At 42.2% G+C, this 27,135-nt stretch overlaps 1 protein-coding gene and 3 long non-coding RNA genes across 8 annotated transcripts in view; 1 reads left to right on the forward strand and 3 right to left on the reverse strand.

Annotated features, from left to right (window-relative positions):
* Positions 1–27,135, reverse strand: part of LOC134226487 (hrp65 protein-like) — a 250,104-nt gene that overhangs the window by 48,613 nt on the left and 174,356 nt on the right. The gene's annotated exons all lie outside the window — the stretch shown is intronic.
* Positions 1,274–25,562, forward strand: LOC134223515 (uncharacterized). 2 transcript variants are annotated; one of them, XR_009982605.1, is made up of 5 exons: positions 1,274–1,667; positions 1,740–1,882; positions 1,959–1,987; positions 25,034–25,094; positions 25,151–25,562. It is a non-coding gene; the product is annotated as an uncharacterized LOC134223515 (long non-coding RNA). The 2 variants fall into 2 exon arrangements; XR_009982604.1 differs by having other exon boundaries at positions 25,034–25,562.
* On the reverse strand, positions 6,447–7,415 carry LOC134223501 (uncharacterized). Of its 2 annotated transcripts, XR_009982598.1 has the most exons (4): positions 7,328–7,415; positions 7,192–7,265; positions 7,065–7,130; positions 6,447–6,981 (listed from the first exon to the last, which is right to left on the reverse strand). It is a non-coding gene; the product is annotated as an uncharacterized LOC134223501 (long non-coding RNA). The 2 variants fall into 2 exon arrangements; XR_009982597.1 differs by having other exon boundaries at positions 7,192–7,336.
* Positions 14,031–15,078, reverse strand: LOC134224698 (uncharacterized). Its single transcript, XR_009983024.1, has 3 exons — positions 14,987–15,078; positions 14,859–14,924; positions 14,031–14,775 (listed from the first exon to the last, which is right to left on the reverse strand). It is a non-coding gene; the product is annotated as an uncharacterized LOC134224698 (long non-coding RNA).

The raw sequence follows: 27,135 nt of genomic DNA on the forward strand, positions 1-27,135 counted from the left end.
GATTGCATTTTGTTCTAAGTGAGACGTCTGTTTCTCTGTGTATTTGGTATCCTCGTGTTCACAAATAGGAATACGCTTTTTTCTAGTGTCACGCTAGATACAAAGTTGACGAACTTTCTACCGCTCTCATCGCTCCTTTCCTGCCGTGCGCCACAAGAAAATATGCTGTTGGCTGCTCTCCCGAAATGGTAACTTTTGTATGGAATTTAAAAAAACTTGGTTGAAGTAAAAAAAGCTTCCTGCAAAATTTATTGCGGTGACATATACTTTTTATTACATCAAAATGATCGTTGGAAAAATTCAAAACTTTTGTCAGTTGGGTTTTACGAAATTCGTTTCCTTTGTGCCTCAAATCAACGGAAAGAGGTACTGAGAAGCGAAAATTTCAGTTGTACAATAGTTCAGTATTTAGAGCTTAATTCAAATTTGGGAAATAGTAGGTCCATGAAATTTTGTAGGAACATTCCTTGATAAATTTCAAAGAGATTGTCAGTTGGGATAAGCGAAATTCGTTCCCAATTCCGAGTTATAGACATTTTAGTACGAAAATAGCGCTCTATCGCGAGAGAGCTTCCCTCAGACCTTAAACATTTTCGGATATATCAACATGGCGTCGACCAGCGTCAAAGTCGCATGTTGGAAATAATGTTGGGTTTTTTTAACGGAATGCAGCAAGAAACAGGTACACAGCAAAAATAATTGTAATGTGCATCGACGTAATCATAACGATTTACGAAAATACCCGATGTAATCAAAAAAATAATATGCAATATAACGTTGATTCAATGGAATATTACATCCCTCCTCAAAATACACAGAACCTGTATCATCGTTCCGCATTACATATCACTTGTGCAAAATTACCTTCTAATATCAATCAAAATTACATTGAAATGAATGCAACCTATCGATTTTATATGTTTGGTGTTATATTACATGAATTTTACACTGAGATGTTGGCTACAAAAACATGGCGTCGTGCCACCCACCTGTGTAATATCGCATACATTGAAAATGTAACATTAAATCTCGCAACACTGTCCAGACTGACATCGATCAGCAAATTCTGGCGATGCGCCATGTTTATTTCTAGATTTCTAGCTTGGGGGCCGTACACTAATTACGTAAGCATTTTTGTCTGGGTTTTTAAAACCTTCTCCCCCCATGTAAGATTTTTCCCATACAAAGATTTTTTATTTATATGGAACGTAAGAAAATGGCAAACCCCCTCTCCCCCATAAGTGCTTACGTAATTAGTGTACGACCCCTTGTGTGAAAAAAAAAACTAATTTAAGCACCTAATTGTGAATTATTTGTGAAAATATAGTGTAATTTATTTGTGCAATTTGCGATATTGGTGAAAAGTGGAACTTTTATTTGGAAAATCTATTCCCTTCGATGGCCGCGGCCACTTATTTGCCCCTCTTGATGGCCAAACAAAATTTGAGGACTGTTTTTGCTTCTATAGCAGCTGCACCTGGCTGCTTCCGGAAGATTATGTTCTCGACGTTGCCATCTAATGCTAGCCCTAATGCTGCAAACCCAAGGTTAGGTTAGTTCCCCTCACGACCAGGGCTCTGAAGTATGATGTTCAAGGGAATCGCGATAAGGACGACAGGACGAGTGGGTATCATATGGAAGGAAACTTCTGTAATGTTCTTTTTTCGGTAGGTTTTTAATTAATGCTAGAGTGTTCTTTTTATTCTAAATTCCATTTTGTACTTAATGTTTGATTACAGATTCGATCAGAACTTGTGTCTGGAACCTTCGAAACGGTCGTTACGGTGAAGCAACATACAATTTTATAAGGGAATGGAGTTTCGTTCGGAAGGAACCACTGCGGAACCACTCCTGAAAATAATCCGGCAAATGCGGTCCGACGGTAAACATTCCCAACGAAATTGAAATTGATTGGCTTAACGTTAACGTTCCAATTTGTGGTATTCATAATCTTCCAGATTCCACTAGGTTGTGTAATGGATGTCACGTAAGTTCTATATGTTATTTGTATTGGAAATGAGGTCTATTTTCGAATGTCGATGACATTTATCCTAGAAAAATAGAATCCGTTAGAAATATTCGGAAATATTTATAGAATGAGCACGAACAAAATCCCTCCTTAGCCGTGCGGTAAGACGCGCGGCTACAAAGCAAGACCATGCTGAGGGTGTCTGGGTTCGGTTCCCGGTGCCGGTCTAGGCAATTTTCGAATTGGAAACTGTCTCGACTTCCCTGGGCATAAAAGTATCATCGTGTTAGCCTCATGATATCTTCTTCTTCTTACTGGCATTACATCCCCACACTGGGACAGAGCCGCCTCGCAGCTCAGTGTTCATTAAGCACTTCCACAGTTATTAACTGCGAGGTTTCTAAGCCAAGTTACCATTTTTGCATGCGTATATCATGAGGCTAACACGATGATACTTTTATGCCCAGGGAAGTCGAGACAATTTCCAATCCGAAAATAGCCTAGACCGGCACCGGGAATCGAACCCAGCCACCCTCAGCATGGTCTTGCTTTGTAGCCGCGCGTCTTACCGCACGGCTAAGGAGGGCCCTCATGATATACGAATGCTAAAATGGTAACCTGGCTTAGAAACCTCGCAGTTAATAACTGTGGAAGTGCTTAATGAACACTAAGCTGCGAGGCGGCTCAGTCCCAGTGTGGGGATGTTATGCCAATAAGAAGAAGAAGAAGAAGACGAACAAAATCCTGCGATTGCGAAAAGAGTCCTACAATTCCGAATGGAATCCTACGACGCCGAATTCCTTCCGCGGTTCCAAAAGGAAACCTGCGATTTAAATACGAATCCTGTGACTCCGAAGAGAATTCTTCTGCGAGTTGAAATGAAATATTTCTGCGATTTCAATTCGAATCTTTCTGTGATTCCGAAGGAAAATTTTTCCAGGAAATCCTTTGTAATTCCGGATAGAATCCTTCTACCATTCCAAAAATCAAGTATTCAGAAAAAATATTTTAAGCTCTTTTTAGTGGAATGTATTCAACAATCTAAGACGAGTTTGTTATCTTTGCAGATACGTATTTCGAGTCAAGTCAAGTACAAGACACTGAAGACGACCTCACAGTTTAGGTCGAAATGCGTATCTGCAAAGAAAACAAAACGTAGTGGAATTAAATGGAGAGTACTAAACTCGTCTTAGACGGTTGAAGTCTTCCGAGCTATTTATTGAAATCTCGATCGGTACACTCAGTAGATTCCGAAATCGTTCTACGATTATGAAGGGTAACCTTCTGCGTCTACGAACAAAATTCTTCTGCATTTTCAAATGGGATCTTTCTGCAGTCCGAAACGAAGCGATTTTGAAATGAATTCTTCTGTGATTCTAACGGGAATCGTACGATTCCAATGCAAATTATTTGGTAATCCCGAATGTAATTCTGGAAATCAAAACGGAATATTTCTGCGATTCCGAAAGGAACATTTCCGTGATTCTGGAAGAAAATATTCTACGAATCCAAAGGAAACACTTTGATGATTCCAATTTGAGTCCTACTTCTGAAAAGAATTCTTCTGCGATTCCGAACGGAACATTTCCGTGATTCTGGAAGAAAATATTCTGCGACTCCAAAGGGAATTATGAGATTCTAATTTGAATCCTACTTCGATTCCTAAGAGAATTTTTCCGAGATATTTATTTAAACGCTGTGCATATCAAAAAAAAAATCTTCGAAGATTCCTGTGAAAAACTTTCTTTAATTTCGAGAGAAGCCTTCTGTAATTCCGAAGGAAATTCTTCTGCGATTTCGGAGAGAATCATTCTAAAATATTTATTCAAATGCACCATGGATTCCGAAAAGAATCTGTACGAAATTCCGAGAGGAATCCTCCGGAGATTCCGAACGAATCCTCCGAAAATTCCGAGAGGAATTCTCCAAAGATTTCGAACGGAATTCTTCGAGGATTTCGAGCGGAATTCTTCGAGGATTCCGAGGAGAATCCTCCTGGGGATTCTGAGGGGAATCCCCTTAGGGAATCCTTCGGAGATTCCGAGGGAGTAATATTTCGAAGTCTTCGGGAATTCCTAGAAGAATCAAAACCGTCGGGGATTCCAAGGGTAATCCTTAACACTAGGATTCATTCGTACAGAAAATCGTTGTTACTTAATTTTGAAATGGTTATAATTCAGTGATTTTTTAACCGATTTTCTCAGTGTTTTCACCAATCTCTTAGCTCTTCTAGTTTCTGGACATTACAAAACATTGTGTCTAGGCAAGCTTAATTTTCCGCAGAAGCTGTGGGAGTGCAACGGATTTTGAAAAATGCAATTTTTTGATATTTTTACATTTGATGACCGAAAATGATATCTATTCATCTACTGATGATGGAAATATTGAAACAACATATGAAATACGTACATTTAATGTAATTTACCTGGTACACACACATATGGGAACAAAATATGAGCATTCTTATTATGACTACGGCGATAATTCGGTACCTTTATACTATAGAATGTATGAAGCAACAGAAAGTATTTAAAAGCATGTTGTCTTTTGTCAAGATGTTTATTGAAAGTTTACTTCAGAGAAATATGTTTGATAAATAACTATGATGTTCTCATCCGCGGTACCAATTCTATTATGTCCTCCTAGTATTTGTCTTTCATATTCCCGGCATATGAAATGTCGTAGGATCTCCAAATTGCCCTAGAGTTTGAATACAATTATCTACCGCATCAACCACAGCTTCCATGACGTCCTCAGCCGCGGTATCAACCCAATTATGTCTTCAGAGTATTTGTATTTCATTTCATCGTATCTAATCCAGGCATATGAGATGTTGTAAGAGCTCCAAATAATCGTGGAGTTTGAATCAAATGGTCTACCGAATCAACCACGACTTTTATGATATTCTCAGCCGCGGTACCAACTCATTTATGTCCTCCGAGTATTAGTCTTTCATTTGCGTCGCAAGTTCCGGTATATGATATGTTAGAAGTGCTGGAGTTTGAATAAAATTGTCTACCGCATCAGCCACGGCTTCCATGATGTCCTCAGCCGCGGTACCAACTCATTTATGTCTTTCGAGTTTTAGTCTTTCATTTGCGTCTCAAGTTCCGGTATATGATATGTTATAAGATCTCCAAATTGTCCTGGAGTTTGAATAAAATTGTCTACCGCATCAATGACGGCTTTCATGATGTCCTCAGCCACCAACTCAGTTTAGTCAACCGTGTACATATTTGTCTTTCATTTGCGTTTCAAATCCAGACTCATGAGACGTTGTAAGATCTCCAAGTAATCCTGAAGTTTGAATCAAACATTCTACCGAATCAACCACGACTTCCATGATCAGCCGCGGTACCAATTCAATTATGTCCACCGAGTATTTGTCTTTCATTTGGTCGGGGCTCGGCCAAATCGCACCAAGCAAATTTTTCACTGACTTGTGATATTTTATTCGCCTATTGTTAGGAATTTGAGCACATCAGTACTCTGTAAACTGCGGAGGTCGACGGAGGTCTTTTGTGGGTTAGTAGGAAAAGCACTGGGCTGGCTCACTTCTTATATAGGATATTCTAAGTCTTTTAAATAATTCTACAATTCAGACCAATTGGTCTATCCTATCAATTATGCTCGGTATAAAACAAATAGCAACTCATGGTGTAGATATGTCAAAATCGAATGTTCTAAATATTCCAAATCACTCAAGAGTTCAGATGAATTGGTCTACAAAGTCAACTCGGTATAAAAACGAATTGCAGTCCATTATATTTAAGCTACTATTGGATATGCTTTATAACTCCTTTGTACGGTTCCTTAGCTCCAAACGTGAGTTAAGAAACTCCCAGGGTCGTTTCATGCGATTTACTCAATCAGTTAGAGAAAACTTTCCAGCAAAACAAACAGCATAATCATGAATGAATGACGAAAGAGGTTCATCCACCAGGGGTGAAACCAATTAGCATTACCAACTTCACCTTTTCGAACCTCGGAAATATTTCAGCAAGTGAGGGTTGGGAAATTCTACCTTTTTCCGGGAATTTACACCGAAACGAGGATGATATGCAACAAAATGAAGGAAACTTTAGCAAACTTGATACTCAATCAAATAGTGAAAACAGTGTTATGAACTAGAATACAATTTTGTACACATATAGAATTTATTCACCTTTTAGTGCCTAATTTGATTGCTAGTTCCGTGATCACGACTTCTAACCTACTTTCTCTACGACCTCTTCTGACCTATTTAGCATGCTATTTATCAAGATGAATACACCACTAGGTGTTCCAATCTGCCAAATTCACGATTCAGCCATCTTGGATTTTAGTATGGGAGAGCCAGCCGGTTTGTTGTCGTTTTGCACTGAAAATGAATTTTTCACCCCGCCTTTTTCTCTTCCACAAACTAAGCACATTCCAACACCTAGCTGTGTATTCATCTTGCTATTTATCAAAAACAAAACCAGCGCGACTTACGGTTGTTGATGGGGTGTGGGCTGACTCACGATGATGGGGAACCACTGCATGGAACGGGATGGTAATTGTACTCGCTCGTCAGCGGTTTGCGGGTTGGCGAATCTGTTACGGTTCCTGTAATGTCCGGAAGACGTCCGGTCAGCGACGGGCCAGTGGATGGTTCAACACTGGCGATCGCGTGATGGGTTCGACGATGCCGGTGCTCAGACGATGGTGTCCACAAAGTCGACGATCGAATAATGGGTCCAACGATGTCGGTACTTGGACAATGGCGGCGATCAGACACTGGTGTTCTCTCGTCTTCTATTTTTGCCAATTTTGAGGTTAGATTCCTCCGTGGTTGCTATCAACGTCCCGGATACGACACTTCGTGCGAATTGGATCCCTCTGCTGCGAATAACTCCAACGGAGAAATCACAGGGCAGGTTTCTGGCTCAGGGATATACGATACACCCGAATTGGGCTATCGGAAGTTGGAAAACCTGACGTTCGAAGAGCCTCCGGTTTAGCTTAAAGAACGGAAAAAAGGCCCACTAGGCCTATTTAGGCTGGCATTAATCACTTGGCATCATTATTTTTCCCCTATTGTCCCGTTATCAATTCGGTAGTAACCGTAAATTACCTTTTTTCCACAAATTTGTTCCACGATCCACGTGGAATCTATTCCGTTCACCTGCCACACAGCACCCTACATTTAACATATTAATTTTGAGGTTATATTTTATTAACACAACTAACATCTCTTTTACCTTCTATTAACTTTTACTAACACTTGACTTTTATTATTTATTATCCTCTAACTTTTAAGGACCAACTATTAACACTAAAAGATAAGAAAAAGAATTACTTAAGTTTCCAACATATTAGAATAGTAAAATCACTAACACTCGAATTTTAACGCGCCGCGCACTTCCAACTTGCTTGAAATATTGAGCCAGAAAGAACGAATCAGCTATTTCAGTATCGCTTGAAGGCATCGGATCCCTGATTTTTAATCTGACAAGCCCTCTTTAGACCGATCTCATAACTATGGCGAATCACCTTAAGAAAATTCTCTGGTACTGTTGACCTTAAAGATTGCTTCGAAAATGAACTATCTGTTCTCAAAACTAGATGGCAGCACTTGCTCACCAGAAGCCAGGTGCGTATAAAGGAATTAGCCCATTATTGTGCATTTGGTGAAGCCAATGCTATTTCATTGAAACCATCGGTTACAATACCCCTCTGACCGGGTTGAAGAAAAGTATTGCCTTGATTTTTAAATATAATAAGCTAGATGATCTTTGATTTTCCACTTTTTACTCTTGGTAAAAATAGTAAATATCATACCGGCCCTCTTTAACATCTCTTCTATGTTTTTCTCTTCCGTCTCCAGAAGAGCAAATGAATCGATGAACTTTGCAACTGTCAATCAGAATATCGGAATGAACTTTGTTTTGGAAACAGTCAGTCTCCGCCTTATTTACGTAAATTTCATCAATTCGCGGAATTTCATCACGTTTGAGCGCTCTAAAACGGGTTGGATTCGGTTTAATATTGTTCGCTAATCGGTTTTGATGACATTATTTGTTCGCGGGAATCCAACTACGATAAAGATTCCACAGATCAAGAAATTCAATTCTGACGGTAAGTATTTTTATTCCCTATAAGCGACTGCCCAATATAACTTTCGCTCATTCCTCTTATCTTCTCTTCTTTTCAGGTTGTGTACTTTTTATCGTCTCATCTGGTCTGCAGCCCAGTGACAATCAAATATGAATGAATCTTCTCTTCAGCTAAGTATTCAATTATGTGAACGTCAATGATTCATTGACAAAATTGTGAATGGATTCTGCTAATAATCGTAAATTTTTATTTTCTTTTCAGGTGCCTGGCTTCAAATCGGCGGCGGAGAAGACTCCGAGGGATTTGCCCAAGTCATCGATCAGCTCGTAGGAACTGGTACCCACCCGAGCTTTGATCGTGCAAGGAACATAACATGGTGCTAGTTTGGCGTTAAATTTGTCTATTGCTGAGGACTGTTTAAAGTTCCTTTTATAGACTTTTTGACCAACTACATATACCGGTGCGAGCTTCCTCCTACGCAAATTATAATATTGTGAGTTCTTCCTATACTGTTTGTCTAGATTTTTAATTACCAAATCGCGAATAAACTGATCTATTTGAACTTTGCTCTTCAGCCTTTGCTCATCCGAAATATCTATCATATCCCGATCTACTCGATGTTCGTCTCCTCTACCTATTACCTCATGTCCAAATAGAACTTTGTATGGAGAAAATCCTGTTGAACTATGCGGTGTGGTGTTCAGAACGTGCTCTACTTCAGAAATCCTACTGTCCCATAGAGTTTGATTTGTCCTGACATACGTCCGCACACAAGCGTTTACGGTTCGATTCAACCTTTCCACAGGGTTGGCCTGGCTGTGGTGTCTCGAATTTGCCCAATGTTGAATGCGGTATTTTTCTAAAAGGGCTTTAAACTCTTTCGACAGAAATGTCGAAGCATTGTCCGATATCAGACACTCTGGGACTCCATAACGACGAAACCAGCTTTCTTCGAGAATTTTGATTACGGATTGAGTGGAAATCTTGCGAACGGGAAACAGTAAGCAGTATTTCGAGAAAAGATCCATCACTATAAGAAGGTGACAGTTTCCTGTTTTACTTCTGGGTAGTGATTGGATATAATCCAGAGCAATTATCTGGAAGGGCTTCGAGGTCACTCTCTGTTGTCCCATGACAGGATGTTGGGATTGATTGCTTGGCTTACTTTCTTGGCAAATCGTGCATTTCTGAATGTACGTCTTAATTTCTTGAGCCATTTGGGGCCAATAGTATTTCTTACGTATTTTAGCTAGAGTTTTCACATAGCCCAAGTGAACAGCCTCATCGTGTTCTTCGTATAGAACCTTATCTCGCAACTCAAAAGGAACACATATTTTCCATTCAAAACGGTAATCTATATCACCAGGGTTGGCAACGAATTTTTTTAGCACTCCGTTTTCTAGACGGAAGTCTTTAAAACTTTCGGGATCTTCTTCAATCTTGCGAATTAGGTGTCGGTACCAATCTGACTTCGCCGTTTGGACACTGATCTCTTCTACCGCCCTGGACAGAGCATCAGGAACGATATTATCTACCCCCTTACGATGTTTGATTTCCATATCGTGTTTCTGGAGCTCTAGACTCCATCGACATAGGCGAGAAGATGTTTTCCAGCTACTTCGTAGAATAAACGTTAAAGCAGAGGCGTCTGTGATTACGGTGAATCGTGACCCCTCAATGTAACACCTGAACTTCTCAAGAGAACTCAGGACAGCCAGTGCCTCCTTTTCGGTGGCCGCGTATCGCAATTGTGTTGTGCTGAGTTTCTGCGAAAAATATGCTATAGGTTTATCGATTCCGTCATATGGTTGCGTTAACACCCCTGCTATTGCCGTATCACTGGCATCGCAGTGGATGCTAAACGGCTTAGTAAAGTCAGGGTTTGTCAGAATTGGCGCACTTATTAGTACCTCCTTAATTCTGACAAAAGAGGCTTCAGCTTTGTCATTCCATTTAATCGATTTGGGATGATCTTTGAGTAAATCTGTCAATGGTCGTACAATTTCACTGAAGGTTGCTATGAAGCGCCTATAATAATTGCACATACCAATAAATCTGCGTAGGGCCCGAAGGGATTTTGGCCGTTCAAAATTGACAATGGACTCTACCCTGTCCGGGTTTGGACGGAGTCCGTTCTTTCCCAGGATGTACCCCAGATACGGTACTTCAGACACGCAGAACTTGGATTTTTGCAAGTTAATAGATAAGTTCGCCTCTCTTAGTCTAGACGCCAACTGTTTGAGCCGCTCCAGGTGCTCTTCAAACGTGTTGCTTATCACGATTATGTCATCGAGATAAACAAACACGTTTGGTTCCATTTCACTTCCTCCCAAGACCCGGTCCATCAGTCGCGACAAGGTTGCCGGACTGTTCACCAGGCCAAAGGGCATACGAGTAAAATGGAACAGCCCTCTTCCCAACACTGAAAACGCGGTGTACTTCCGAGAGCGTGGGTGCAGGGGTACCTGCAGAAACGCTTTCGAAAGATCGATGGTGGAAATGTATTTACTAGGACCTAACCTACTGAGAATTCTGTCAGCGTGTGGGAGAGGGTAAGAGTCCCGGATTGTGCGCTCGTTGAGCTTCCGGGCGTCTAGGCAGAGGCGAACTGAACCGTCGGGCTTGTCCACCGGGACCAGCCTTAGAGCCCAATCGCTATACGACCTTTCTATGATACCACATTTTAACATAGAGTCAAGCTCTTGATTGATCTTGTCCTGACGAGCAGGAGATGTTGGAAAAGGATTTATCCGTACCGAAGGAAGCTTCTTCGCTTCGTCGGTTAACTCGATCCTATGGTTAATCATTGTCGTGGTTTCCAATTGACCTTCCACGGCGGGTTTAAACAAGGTTTTGATGTCTTCCAACTTTTCTAACTGTTCTTCGGTTAGGGAAGATTCTACAACTTGGTCGTTCAGCTCCTCTACTGACATTGGATTTTGTGACGACATCATCGTGGGTACTATCCCGAACGATTGCCAAAAATCTGACCCCAATATCAACTGCCGTTTGACAGATGGAATCACTAACGCCGATACCATTTTTGTGATAGTGCCAAACGTGATGGGCAACTCTACGCAGCCGGTCACTTCCAGCTTTTGGCCACTGGCAGTAGTTATATCTACATGCACCGGGCGTAAAGTTAATTTACATGCTCTGATGAGTGCATTTGCACCGCAACCTAAAACACTCCTATTTGCTCCACTGTCCAGTAAGCCTATTCTTGGTATTCCTAAAATTTCCACCTTGACAAACGGTCTATCGTCGTTTGCCATTTTCAAGAAATGTTCACTAATTTCAATGTTCGAAGAATGCATGTATTCTTCATTTTCTACACGTCTCAAATTGTTATTTAAAAATAAAGAATCGACTTCTGATTTTACTGGGGACTTACTACTGTCCTGCACATCCGTCTGCCCCTTTAGACGGGTGTCTACGCGTTTTTTGCACACCACGGGCAGGACTTTGTGTCAACTTGGTAGAACCCACACTTGTAGCAAAATTTGTGCTTGGGAGCTCTACACTCGGATTGGTGATGCCCTTCTAAACGACAATTCCAACAAATACCTGGGGAGGTGGTCTATACTTCTCTATTAGAACCTTCAAACCATCGGTAGGACTATTACCCCCTTTAGCTTTCGTCTGCGGTTCTTCAGCACGGGGAGTCGGTTTGAACATTTTCTCCTCCGCGGGTTTATATGACTCTTTTAGAACTGGACGACCTTTATCCGAACGATTCGCTTCAATGCCTTGTTTTGGTTTGTAGCCTGTCTTCAATTCATTCACCTGGGCCCGATTCTTAGACGCTTGATCGTCCTGATTACGGGTTTCATATTTGAACCAAAAAGTGGCATCCAGCTTCCGTCCGAAGGTTTTGAGATCCGCCAGATTATCTATCTGAGCGGCTACGATATGCCCTTTGTAATCGGCTCGGAGGTTACGAAACACTATTTCAAATTTCTTCTTCTCTGAGATCGGTTTCGTCAGAGAGTTAAATATTTTCTGAATGTCGAAAAAGAAATCCTGAAATTTTTCTTTCGACCTTTGTTTCCTGTCAATCGCTCTGACCTCACTTACGTGGTCATGGTCAGGGCTCAAAAACTCCTTTTTCATTTCCGCCACTAACTCTTGCCAAGTGGTGAAATCTTCGGATTCCACTCCCGACATAAACCACAGCTTCGCAAGTCCGGAAAATAAGTGTATTGCTGAGCGGAATAGTTCCTTCTCGGAAACATTTTCCGACTTGGCATAAAATTCAACTTCTCGTATAAACTTCATCAAATCTCGACCCCCATCCCTACCATCATAGCGCAAGTTCCATTCAGAAACTGGTCTACTCCGCCTTGTATGTGACCTTCGGGGTCTGGCTTTCGACCTTCTGGGTGGAGAAACAGACGACGAGTCTGAGTCTTGTTCTGAAACTTCGCGTGTAGCAGACAATGCAAATCGTCTAAGTACTCTTTCGTGTTCCTGTGAACTGGGACGGCCTACTCCTGATCCCGACGGCTGTAAATTCACAGGAGCAACCAACGATGAAGTTGGCACGTGCTCTAAAGTTGATTGTAGTTGTCGTCTAGGACGATTACTGGTAGGATTCGCATGTCCCTCATTCCCATTATCCTGTTCACCTACGTCTGTATCCTCCGTTTGTGTCTCTCGCGATACGCTCTGTGCTTTAGAGTGTCCTGCCTGACCTAACTGTAGTTGCGATATCGAATTAGTTATCTGCAACATCACTTCCTTTCGAATCTCCTCTAATGGAGTGAACAATGTAAAGTAAGTATTGTACAATTGCCGAACGTTGCTAAGCAATTTATCCAGATCCTCTAAATCTTCGTCTTTTTCTGCGGCGGCTTGTATAGTTAAACACCGGGCAAAATAGTGCACCAGACGTGTCTTCAATGCATCTTTAACTCCTTCAAAGTGTTTTCTTTTCTCTAGATAATCACTAATTTCCTTCACCGACCTATCAATAAGAGCTATTTCTCCGTCAATATTCCGTCCCTCACAATTTCCAAAATCTATGTCGCTCAGGTCTCCTTTATCCTTTTTCATCGTCTCTCTAAGACGTCTTTTAAGTGCTCCTAGACTTTCGTTCTTCTCAAATGCTACTGTCCGAATCTCAAGTTCGAACTCAACCTCTTCCTTCTCCAAATGATGGACGAGTAGGGTCCTGTACTTTGAACCTATCTCGGATTCCATGTCGGGGATTTATCGGATGATTGAAACTTTTCGATGGTAATGAGTGTTCGAATCACGGCCAGATCAACGTCTGTGCCCTTTACAGACTCACTCTTCTATCCAACAGTACTCACCCTTCTCAGTCTCGATCTTTCAATCGGACTCCAGGACAGTTTTCAAAACGGCCTCTGTGATTCAAGGGCTCACCAATTACCGTCGAAAAGCTCAAAACACCACAAAAAACCACTCAAACCGATCAACCTGCAATTGAAAGTGCTACCAAAATAATGCCACCAAAACAAATCAGCTATTTGATGTTTACGCGGCCAGGGGCTCTCAATTCTAAATTTGATAACCTATATTGAATAGCAAGCGTTCTAATTTGACGTTCGACGAACGCAAAGAAAACCTTAAAACAGTTTTATGCTGTTTTTTTCTCCCTCTACCGGGTACGGAAAGATCTGTAACCGATTTTCTAAACAGTGAATGTCAAAACCTTTTATGTGGGCGCCAATTTATAACTCCTTTGTACGGTTCCTTAGCTCCAAACGTGAGTTAAGAAACTCCCAGGGTCGTTTCATGCGATTTACTCAATCAGTTAGAGAAAACTTTCCAGCAAAACAAACAGCATAATCATGAATGAATGACGAAAGAGGTTCATCCACCAGGGGTGAAACCAATTAGCATTACCAACTTCACCTTTTCGAACCTCGGAAATATTTCAGCAAGTGAGGGTTGGGAAATTCTACCTTTTCCGGGAATTTACACCGAAACGAGGATGATATGCAACAAAATGAAGGAAACTTTAGCAAACTTGATACTCAATCAAATAGTGAAAACAGTGTTATGAACTAGAATACAATTTTGTACACATATAGAATTTATTCACCTTTTAGTGCCTAATTTGATTGCTAGTTCCGTGATCACGACTTCTAACCTACTTTCTCTACGACCTCTTCTGACCTATTTAGCATGCTATTTATCAAAAACAAAACCAGCGCGACTTACGGTTGTTGATGGGGTGTGGGCTGACTCACGATGATGGGGAACCACTGCATGGAACGGGATGGTAATTGTACTCGCTCGTCAGCGGTTTGCGGGTTGGCGAATCTGTTACGGTTCCTGTAATGTCCGGAAGACGTCCGGTCAGCGACGGGCCAGTGGATGGTTCAACACTGGCGATCGCGTGATGGGTTCGACGATGCCGGTGCTCAGACGATGGTGTCCACAAAGTCGACGATCGAATAATGGGTCCAACGATGTCGGTACTTGGACAATGGCGGCGATCAGACACTGGTGTTCTCTCGTCTTCTATTTTTGCCAATTTTGAGGTTAGATTCCTCCGTGGTTGCTATCAACGTCCCGGATACGACACTTCGTGCGAATTGGATCCCTCTGCTGCGAATAACTCCAACGGAGAAATCACAGGGCAGGTTTCTGGCTCAGGGATATACGATACACCCGAATTGGGCTATCGGAAGTTGGAAAACCTGACGTTCGAAGAGCCTCCGGTTTAGCTTAAAGAACGGAAAAAAGGCCCACTAGGCCTATTTAGGCTGGCATTAATCACTTGGCATCATTATTTTTCCCCTATTGTCCCGTTATCAATTCGGTAGTAACCGTAAATTACCTTTTTTCCACAAATTTGTTCCACGATCCACGTGGAATCTATTCCGTTCACCTGCCACACAGCACCCTACATTTAACATATTAATTTTGAGGTTATATTTTATTAACACAACTAACATCTCTTTTTACCTTCTATTAACTTTTACTAACACTTGACTTTTATTATTTATTATCCTCTAACTTTTAAGGACCAACTATTAACACTAAAAGATAAGAAAAAGAATTACTTAAGTTTCCAACATATTAGAATAGTAAAATCACTAACACTCAATTTTAACGCGCCGCGCACTTCCAACTTGCTTGAAATATTGAGCCAGAAAGAACGAATCAGCTATTTCAGTATCGCTTGAAGGCATCGGATCCCTGATTTTTAATCTGACAAGCCCTCTTTAGACCGATCTCATAACTATGGCGAATCACCTTAAGAAAATTCTCTGGTACTGTTGACCTTAAAGATTGCTTCGAAAATGAACTATCTGTTCTCAAAACTAGATGGCAGCACTTGCTCACCAGAAGCCAGGTGCGTATAAAGGAATTAGCCCATTATTGTGCATTTGGTGAAGCCAATGCTATTTCATTGAAACCATCGGTTACAGCTTATGATTTACAATCTATGTTCTAAGTTTTTAGCTCTCAGATTATCGTATCTAAATTTTTGTTCGATGCTGGGTCATTGGGCCGAAGGCCGTTAGGCCCAAGGTCATTAGGCCGAAGGTCATTAGGCCGAAGGCCATTAGGCTGAATGGTCATTAGGCCGAATGAGTACTGGGGAGTGAGAAGTGACTAGTGCGAAGTGAGGAAGAAGTAGAACGGAAGAGGAAAAAAAGAAAAAGGAGGGAGATGGAAAAAAGGAAGACGAAAAAAGGAAAAAGGAGGAAGAAGTAAGAAGGAAGAACGAAGAAGGAAGAAGGAAGAAAGAAGAAGGAAGAAAGAAGAAAGAAGAAGGGAAAAAGAAGAAGAAGAAGAAGGAAGAAGGAAGAAAAAAGATGGAAGAAGTAAGAAGGAAAAAGTCAGAAGGAAGAAGGATTAAGGAAGAAAGAAGAAGGAAGAAGGAAGAAAGAAAAAGGAAAATGGAAGAAAGAAGAAGAAACAAAAAGGAAGAAGGAAGAAGGAAGAAGGAAAAAGGAAGAAGGAAGAAGGAAAAAGGAAGAAGGAAGAAGGAAGAAGGAAGAAGGAAGAAGGAAGAAGGAAGAAGTAAGAAGGAAGGAGGAAGGAGGAAGAAGGAAGAAGGAAGAAGAAAGAATGAAGAAGGAAGAAGGAAGAAGGAAGAAGGAAGAAGAAAGAAGGAAGAAGGAAAAAAGAAGAAGGAAGAAGAAAGAAGGAAGAAGGAAGAAGAAAGAAGAAAGAAGGAAGAAAGAAGAAGGAAGAAAGAAGAAAGAAGAAAGAAGAAGGAAGAATGAAGAAGGAAGAAGGAAGAATGAAGAATGAAGAAGGAAGAAGGAATAAGGAAGAAGAAAGAAGGAAGAAGGAAGAAATAAGAAGGAAGAAGGAAGAAGGAAAAAGAAGAAGGAAGAAGCAAGAAGGAAGAAAGAAGAAAGAAGAAGGAATAAGGTAGATACAAAAAGGGGGAAGAAAGAAGTGAAGGTAAGGTTTTCTCTTTTTGCTTCTTTTTGCAAATTCGGCCAGTTTTTCTGATGCAAATAGAATAAGCAGAAGTTCAAAACGGGCTTGGTAGTCATATGGCTACTGCTTCTGCCTCATACGCAGGAGGTCGTGGGTTCAATCCCAGGTCCGTTCCATTCTCCTACTTTGTATCTTTCTCTATATTTGTCATGTTCTAGTAATCGCTAGAACTGGAAATGGACTTCCACGCCGTTTCCATTTCTATACCTATACCTTCAACTTGACTATTCTAGCACTAGCTGCTAAAATTGGAATTGAACTAAAAAGCTCGTTTCCTACATCTAATTAGAAATTCCATCAGTTGCTTTTTTCTATCTATAACCACCTATAACATTGGTAGCTCGTTAACCAAGACGAACCTCTGCCTCTCGAACCTAACCCAGAAATTCCAATACATTCCGTATGACCCCGTGGCAAGTGCAGAGGTATATTCGGCTTGCAGTGGGCGAGTGATTACATCATAATTTCCTCCCCCTTCTCTACATTGACTTGCATTCTGACGTGGCAGGCGCCAGTATGACCTAGCAAATGAGATCACCAGTACTTGTACATTGAAGATGAGTGCTAGTCCCAAGCAAACATCAGTTGGTTCTCTGTGCAAGAACAGCTGATATGGTCATAATGGAGTAGCAATTACGAGCAGTCAATCAAGCTCAAGCTCAAGCAATAGAATAAGCAGAAGTTAAAATTAAAAATGAACCCCGTTAATTTGAATGAGGTACCGTTCAAATTATCGGGGGTCCACGGTGATAACTTGCTATCGGTTCTGTACCTAGCGTTATTGGCATGGTAGACTAATTGATCTTAACTGCAAAGATTTAGAGAACTTAGAGCATTATCATCGGTCGCGAGCATTTTAAACACCCGCGCTGCGCTTTAATTTTAGTTTCGTCACTCGTTTCCGTATCAGTCACTATTTTCGGCTCTCAATTTGGTTGCTGTATTCCGTACCGGTGGCGTTTGACAGTTGACAGTTCATCAAATAGCAGCGCTCTTATCGCGCTACCAAATTTGGTCATCTGTCAGTCGCGCTACTGTTATAGCAGCGCATTTAGTAGCGACTGGTAAAGTGTCATGTAATGATACTGCGTTGCCCAACGGCTTAAACTCACCACCGGTAATCTTGCTCTTATAACGTCGTATTCGGTAATTTCTAAACTATAAACCATTCAGATAATAATAAGGGACCTGATTGATAAGAAGGAGTCGCTGTAGATTTTGTACCGAGCGTAGTTTACCAGCTTAATAAATTGGGCTGAACTGCGGAATGATTTCGTGAATCGTGAATCGTAAATCGCATGGCTGCTAAAGGCCTATATGAACACCATGGGCTGTTTTGATTTTGTACTGAACCCAATTGACAAACTTAGAATATCCGATTTCCGATTTCGATCCGATATCCAAAAATGTAAATTATGCATATGGCCTATGGGGACATCATGGCTGGTTTTAAACCGAGCCCAGTTGACTTGATAAATCTATTTGGAGAATTTCGATTAATGGACATAAAAAATCGTAAATCATGCGCATGGCTTCCATTGGCCTATATGGACACCATGGGTTGCTTTTTATTTTGTACCGAGCCTAGAGCCTTCAGAATGATTTGGAGAACTTGGAACATATGGTTTGGACAGAGATTTATCGGACATATCTGGATTGTGAATCATGCACATGGCCTCTAAAGAGCAAGGGCATGTATAAACCATGGGTTGCTATTGGTTTTGTATCAAGCCCAGTTATTTTGGTCATACTCGGAATGATTTTAAGAGCTTCAAACATACGATTTGATCATATCTAAATCGTAAATCATGCGAATGACCTCTAAGGGCCTGTATGGACCCCATGGGCTGCTATTGATTTTGTATTGAGCCCAGTTGACTTGGTAGACCAATTGATTCGATCTCCAGAATGATTTGGAGAACTTAGAACATCTGGTTTGGGCAAGATCGTAAAGCCTCTAAAGGCCTATATGGACACCATGGGTTGCTATTGACTTTGTATTGAGCCCATTTGACTTGGTAGACCAAGGCTATGCAATCCAGAATGGTTTGGAGAACCTAAAATATCTATAGAAATATAGTGTGCATTCATGATTCGTCATCTCTGAAATAGTATTGGTTACGTTTCAGAGATAAAACAGCAATCAAATCGTTCATGTGCGACATTCGTGAAAGTCCATATGAAAGTGACCAACTGACGATCCTTCAAAGGACGAACACAGGATGTAGGTGTTGTCGATCAACAATCTGAAAATTTATGAGCTGACGATTATTTTGGGCATATAAACATGTGAATTTGACTGAGACATGCCTGAGATATTAATAAGTCAAATCCGGGTCAATATTACTCGAATAACGTAAAAATAACAACTATACTCAGGCCATGTTCCAGTTGGAATGTAGAGCCATTGAAGAAGAAGAAGAAGATTACCCGTAAGAACACCGTAAGTGTGAGTTCAGTGAGCCCTTCAGGAACGTCGTACAAAGTAGGTCTACGTTCAGGAACATAAATAGTTTTCCACGAATTAGGAAAAGTCCAGAAGTTTCAGACCTTCACATAGTTGCGTTAAAAAGTTATTACAATTCAAAGTGCGATTCGGGCCATATTGACCCGAACACGGCAAATGATGGGTAAAGCGTACCATTGGTACTTCGCGTACCTGAAGGAATAAAATAGACCCCATCTCGCGGTCCTTAGCCTCTTACACAGCAACTCCCATCCCTACCTCCCGCGGTGCTGGCCGGGATACGAGCAACCTTAGGGAAGATCGGGTAACCAACCCCGGTGGGAACTATGGTCGTATGCTGACAGGGAAGGGGTTTGCTCCTCTTCGGAGGTGCAAATCTTATTGAGCGTCTGTTCTCCATGTCAGGATCGGCTTACAACAGCGTCTGTTCTCCATGTTAGGGGCGGCTGATGATCGTCCGAGTGCCAGCGAGGGACTCTAAGTGAAACTGTGCACCATGGTCCACCGGAAATAAGGAGGAATGGTCCTCCGGAAATTTAGGGGTTTGGTGTCAGGCCCTGCAAGCCAGCCTTTAAAAATCATAAGCAACGAACAATCAACAAGAGAGTACGGACCGGAACCAACGGCGAAGACCACTGCGACGAAAAGGGACTAGCGATTGGAAACTCGGTTCGTGGAACTGCAAATCTCTCAACTTCATCGGGAGCACACGCATACTCGCCGATGTGCTCAAGGACCGTGGATTCGGCATCGTAGCGCTGCAGGAGGTTTGTTGGAAGGGATCAATGGTGCGAACGTTTAGAGGTAATCATACCATCTACCAGAGCTGCGGCAACACACACGAGTTGGGAACAGCTTTCATAGTGATGGGCGATATGCAAAGGCGCGTGATCGGGTGGTGGCCGATCAATGAAAGAATGTGCAGGTTGAGGATCAAAGGCCGGTTCTTCAACTTCAGCATAATCAACGTCCATAGCCCACACTCCGGAAGCACTGATGATGATAAGGACGCATTCTACGCGCAGCTGGAACGTGAGTACGATAGCTGCCCAAGCCACGACGTCAAAATCATCATAGGAGATTTGAACGCTCAGGTTGGCCAAGAGGAGGAGTTTAGACCGACTATTGGAAAGTTCAGCGCTCACCGGCTGACGAACGAAAACGACCTACGACTAATTGATTTCGCCGCCTCCAAGAATATGGCCATTCGTAGCACCTACTTCCAACACAGCCTCCCGTTTCGGTACACCTGGAGATCACCACTGCAGACTGAATCACAAATCGACCACGTTCTGATTGATGGACGGCACTTCTCCGACATTATCGACGTCAGGACATATCGTGGCGCTAACATCGACTCGGACCACTATCTGGTGATGGTTAAACTGCGCCCAAAACTATCCGTCATCAACAATGTTCGGTACCGACGACCGCCGCGGTACGACCTAGAGCGACTGAAGCAACCTGATGTCGCCACTGCATACGCGCAGCATCTCGAGGCAGCGTTGCCGGAAGAGGGTGAGCTCGATGGGGCCCCTCTTGAGGACTGCTGGAGTACAGTTAAAGCAGCCATTAACGATGCAGCGGAGAACAACGTCGGGTATATGGGTCGAAGTCGACGGAACGATTGGTTCGACGAAGAGTGCAGACAGATTCTGGAGGAGAAGGACGCAGCGCGGGCGGTCGCGCTGCAGCAAGGTACCCGGCAGAACGTGGAACGTTATAGACGGAAGCGGAGACAGCAGACCCGCCTTTTTCAGGAGAAGAAACGCCGCCTGGAAGAAGCGGAGTGCGAGGAGATGGAACAGCTGTGCCGTTCTCAAGATACACGCAAGTTCTTCGTGCCGCGAGCCGAAATGTGCCGGGATAAGGATGGGAGCATCTTGACGGACGAACGTGTGGTGATCGAAAGGTGGAAGCAGCACTACGAGGAACATCTGAATGGCGCTGAGAGTACAGGCAGTGAAAGTCAAGGCAGCGGAGGAGATGACTACGTCAGTTCAGCGGACGATGGAAGCCAACCAGCCCCCACCTTGAGGGAAGTTAAGGATGCCATTCAACAGCTAAAGACCAATAAAGCAGCTGGTAAGGATGGTATCGGAGCAGAGCTCATCAAGATGGGCCCGGAAAAGCTGGCCACTTGCCTGCACATACTGATAGTCAGAATCTGGGAAACCGAACAGCTACCGGAGGAGTGGAAGGAAGGGGTTATATGCCCCATCTACAAGAAAGGCGACAAACTGGAGTGTGAGAACTTTCGAGCGATCACCATCCTTAATGCCGCCTACAAAGTGATATCCCAGATCATCTTCCGTCGTCTGTCACCATTAGTGAACGAGTTCGTGGGAAGTTATCAAGCCGGGTTCGTTGACGGTCGCTCGACAACGGACCAGATCTTTACTGTACGGCAAATCCTTCAAAAATGCCGTGAATACCAGGTCCCAACGCACCATCTGTTCGTTGATTTCAAGGCGGCATACGACAGTATAGACCGCGTAGAGCTATGGAAAGTTATGGACGAGAACAGCTTCCCTGGGAAGCTTACCAGACTGATCAAAGCAACGGTGGATGGTGTGCAAAACTGTGTGAAGATTTCGGGCGAACACTCCAGTTAGTTCGAATCGCGCCGGGGACTAAGACAAGGTGATGGACTTTCGTGCCTGTTGTTCAACATTGCGCTAGAAGGTGTCATGCGGAGAGCCGGGTGTAACAGCCGGGGTACGATTTTCAACAGATCCAGTCAATTTATTTGCTTCGCGGATGACATGGACATTGTCGGCCGAACATTTGCAAAGGTGGCAAAACTGCACACCCGCCTGAAACGTGAAGCAACAAAAGTTGGACTGGTGGTGAATGCGTCAAAGACAAAGTACATGCTTGTGGGCGGAACCGAGCGCGACAGGGCCCGCCTGGGAAGCAGTGTTACGATAGACGGAGATACCTTCGAGGTGGTCGAGGAATTCGTCTACCTCGTATCCTTGCTAACGGCTGACAACAACGTTAGTCGTGAAATACGAAGGCGCATCATCTGTGGAAGTCGGGCCTACTACGGACTCCAGAAGAAACTGCGGTCGAAAAAGATTCGCCACCGCACCAAATGTGTCATGTACAAGACGTTAATAAGACCGGTAGTCCTCTACGGACATGAAACATGGACAATGCTCGAGGAGGACTTGCAAGCACTCGGAGTATTCGAGAGACGGGTGCTTAGGACCATCTTTGGCGGTGTGCAAGAAGACGGTGTGTGGCGGCGAAGAATGAACCATGAGCTCGCCCAACTCTACGGCGAACCCAGTATCCAGAAAGTAGCTAAAGCCGGAAGGGTACGATGGGCAGGACATGTTGCAAGAATGCCGGACAGCAACCCTGCAAAGATGGTGTTCGCTTCCGATCCGGCAGGTACGAGACGGCGTGGAGCGCAGCGAGCGAGATGGGCAGACCAGGTGCAGAATGGCTTGGCGAGCGTGGGGCGTATCCGAGGATGGAGAGATGCGGCCTCGAACCGTGCATTGTGGCGTCAAATTGTTGATTCAGTGTTAACTGTTTAGATGTTAACTAAATAAATGAATGACTCGAACAAGTTAGGAAGGTTAAGTGATACCCGTTGGAACCACAGAAAAATCTCTTTCGGAACATTTGGAATTCCCAGAGGATTCGCTTCTGAATCTCGGAGGAATTCTCTTCGGAGTCCACGGAGGCTTCTCTTCGGAATACCCGGAGGATTTTCTCCAGGAAGGATTCTTTTCGTAATCACTGGAAGATTCTTATCGGAATCTCTGGAGGATTCTTTTCGAAATCAACGGAGGTCTCTCTTCGGATCCTCTTCACCATCCCTGAAGAATTATTTTCGGAATCCCCGGAAATTCTTTTCGGAACCTCCGGAATATTCCCCTTTGAATATCCTCATTCTCCTCTTCAGAAACCCCGGGGAATTATTTGTTGTATTTTCGAAGGATTCTCATAGGAACCACCAAAAAACCATTCTATCAGAAATTAGTGAAGGATTCCTTTCAGAATGCCCGAAGGTTTTCCTTCTGAATAAAAAAATCCCTCTAGACTCTAGATAATCCTCCGGGATTTAAAAAAAAAATCCTTCAGGGATTTCTAGACGAATCTTTCGAGTATTCCGAAGAGAATACTTTCGGGTTTTCCTTCGGGGGAATGCTTATTCCGAAAAGATTTTTTTTTATCCAGAAGAGAAATCATCGGGCATTCTGAAAGGAATCCTTCATCAATTTCTGATAGAATTCTTTTTGATTCCTAAGACAATCCACCGGGACTTTAAAGACAATTTTTCTGGGATGCTGAGGATTCTGAGGAAGATATTCCAAGGGGACTCTAACAGGAATTCCGAAGAAAATTATCCGGGGTTTTCGAAGAGTATCCAAAGAGAGTCCTCCGTCGATTTGGAAGATAATCCTCCTAATATTCAAAAGAGAATTTTCCGTTTATTCCAAAGAGAATCCTCCCAGTAATCCTCTGGGAATTCCTAAGACAATCCATAAGGGATTCCGAGGAGTATCGTCCTCCGAGGATTTTTAGGGGACTTCTCCTCGGAATACGATGTGAATCCTCCAGAAGAATTTTCGGAGATTCCGAAGCAAATCCCCAAATGTTCAAAAGAGAATTTCCCAGAGAAGAGAATCGTCCAGATATTGCGAAGAGAATCCTCTGGGGTTTCCAAGGAGAATCTTCCAAAATATAAATCGAGGTATAAATGGAATTATACGGATATTTCGAGAGGACACTTGGGGAACCGAGAAAATCATTTAAGATTCAACTGATAATATGAATCTTCTTATTGGCATTACATCCCCACACTGGAACAGAGCCGCCTCGCAGCTTAGTGTTCATTAAGCACTTCCACAGTTATTAACCGTGAGGTTTCTAAGCCAGGTTACCATTTTTGCATTCGTATATCATGAGGCTAACACGATGATACTTTTATGCCCAGGGAAGTCGAGACAATTTCCAATCCGAAAATTGTCAAGACCGTCACCGGGAATCAAACCCAGCCACCCTCATCATGGTCTTGCTTTGTAGCCGCGCGTCTTACCGCACGGCTAAGGAGGGCCCCGATAATATGAATATCCAAAAGAAATCATTTGAGGATTTTTACGGGATTTCGATAGAAATGCTTCTGAAATTTTAAAAGGGATCCTTCTGGCGGAAATCGCTCTGGAAATCAGATAGATTGTATTTTATTCGAAATAACAGAAGTATTTCCATCATAACACCAAGAGATTTGTTTTCGAAATCCCAAAACGATCTTCTCCGGGATCTATGAAGTTGTTTTAAATAAATTAGGAAGAATTGCGTTCTAAAATTAATTCTCTTCGGATTCCTTTAGCAACATATTTGAAAGATACTCTTTTCTAATAATCGCAGATGTATTTACATCGAATCCCTGAAAGATTTCCTTAGGAATTCCTGAATTATACTTTTCGGAATCCCCAAAGGATTTCCGTCAAAGTCCCAAAAGTATTCCTTTCGAATCCCCAAGAGATATTCAGCGTTACTCTTTGGAATCCCGGAATAATCTCCCAAATCCCGTATAAATTCTTTCCGGAGTATCAAACCAGATTCTCTTCGGATTCGTCAACCGGACTCCCTTCTCTTCGTATTTCCATCAGAATTCACGTAAGATTACCATCGTAATCATTCTGATATTCCGATTGAAATCCTGCTGGGCAACATTCATTATTGAATCAAATTAAACCTACTGCCGTCATACGCATATTTGTCCCATGTTTGCTGGGATTCCCTATATACATGGGACAGTTATGCGTATAACGGCAGTATAGCAGTCCTATACTGCCGTTATACGCATAACTGCCCCATGTATATAGGGAATCCCAGCAAACATGGGACAAATATGCGTATGACGGCAGTATTATAATCGTTCCAAATTTCTTCGTATATAGTCCTAGATTTCACTGCGAGTAATTAGAGAATCACCAGTTGGTTCAGATGCTATACCACCTAAAAAATCCTTGAAGCGAATACTACAAAGAATCCTCTACTTGAATCATTTTAAATATATCATTGTTCCTCACCAGCCCTGAACTTTTTTTTACCTTTTTCAGTTCTGAAGTCCTATAAGTCAACGGTGCACCATGGAAATTCGTCTAGTTCACCAGATCAGAGGTTCGTGTTTACGATTACTCGCCGCCCCTATCTGATACTGTTATTCTAATTAATAGCTGCGTATGGACATTGAACATAATCAATAATCAAAGTCATCGACCGAACAATACCACCTGTCTGGGAACTTGCCTGAGAAGCATTAAATGTGGAACTCTGAAGTGGGACGACAGGACGTAGCTGTGCATGGTGGTCGCTAACAATAAAGTCTAAAGGGTCGAGTACAATGCTGCGTTTTCACCGACTTCAATTTCATCGCATATAAATCCAACCACGGTCCGATCATCTGCTGAAGAGTACTATTCTGTTTCAGTTTTATGAAAGTAATCAAATCTGTACGTGCCTATATAGCAGGCTTTGAATCCAAATGAGAATGAGAAAATCTCTCACTTATCATGTAAGCGGCTACACTCTCGATAGGTAGCATACCGTGAGAGACGTTTATCGGTAGCTGTTACGATAATTAACTGATTCAGGGGCTACAACCCATGATAAATTTCTTTTAATATTCCCCAATTGCGGGGGCACCTGTTCTGATGAAGCATTTCAACTTGTTTTGCACGGCTGTGCAAAAAATATGGTCCCCAACATAAAATGAGCGATAGAAACGCGTTTCATCAAACCCCATCGGTGGGGCCGCCTATCCGAATCAGTTTTTTCCAACGTGTATTACAATTGCGATAGTTTCGTTTTCATGGTTTGTTATGATTCGAAGAGATTTTTGCCTCTTTTTTATCGTTGTTCGTTATCTATTGAGAGCAATTTCTGCAATCCCTGGCCTATAGGCATAAACAATGTTCAAGTTCTGGTAGATTGTATGAGTAAAATTGTACTTATGAGTAAATTTAAATAATAAAATAAAAAAACATGACTGAAAACAGAAAAACATTATGAACATGACATTACCAAAATAACGATAATTCACATATTCCTACCAAGCATATCGGGGATTTACATCTCATTCCTCTACATCGCTTTGATTACGTCGTTTTATTTATTACGTCGTACGAAATTACATCGCTCCTGTTTATTACACCGCGACCTCTCGAGTACATCGCGCAGTGTAATATTAAACAACCGATGGATTCAGTTGGTTGCAGCGATTTCGATGTAATATTCAACAACTTTTTTTGCTGTGTAAGAATAGTTGAATCTATCATGGCGAAGCATTGTCGGCACAGCAGACAAATGTTTTGCGTTGGGGAAATTGTTTTATTTAACTTTTTTATAGACAATAATAATTTTCTAGAGCGAAAAAAGCTGGGTACCGGATACCCAGATTTTTTCGCTTGTACTGCTACCCAGATTTGAGTTAAGGTACCCGAACCCAAATTAGAGTAACCACGGTTTCGCTGAATCTGGGTCACTTTGACATAATTCTGGGTAGGTTCAGGTTAGCGTGTAATCTGTCAGGTTACATTTACACGGTAACCCCAAATTACTCCTTTTATGAGTACATTTCACACATTTTTCAGTTTATATTGTATACTATAGATAGTAGAATCTATAGATGAGCGAAAGCATGGCTGAGTCAATTTTTTTGCCCGTGCACACGCGCATATGACGTCACAGCCCTTAACGTTTCCATTGAAATCGTGACGTCATGCTCGTTTGGAGACACGTTTGACAGTTCGTTTGGAGACAGAGGATTTATCTTCGCTCATCTATATATTCCACTATCTATATTGTATACGTCACTAAATTAATTCTTTTTACTTCCCAATAAGGAGTAGAAAATATGCATTTTCATAGGTTTACCCTCATCCTAAAAAAGCGTAAAAAATAGTACCAAACCATTTTCCACTTGTGAGCTCGCCATTTTTCATTTGTTTGTTCCGTGAATGCACATAGTCTCGTGCTATCTTTTAAAAGTGAAGGAGTTACCAAATTGTTTGGCTAAAGAAAATTATGAGAAGCTTTCGGGTAAGAATTATGTTTTTGAAAATGAAATTCCCACTGGTTTTGATCGATTATTATTATATTAAAAAGGTATCCAATATCCGGTGACCGTTGCTCATCTCGCATGGCTACGTGGAAGAATTGA

The sequence above is a fragment of the Armigeres subalbatus genome, chromosome 3 (genome assembly GCF_024139115.2).
Source record: "Armigeres subalbatus isolate Guangzhou_Male chromosome 3, GZ_Asu_2, whole genome shotgun sequence".
In the NCBI taxonomy this organism is placed as follows: domain Eukaryota; kingdom Metazoa; phylum Arthropoda; class Insecta; order Diptera; family Culicidae; genus Armigeres; species Armigeres subalbatus.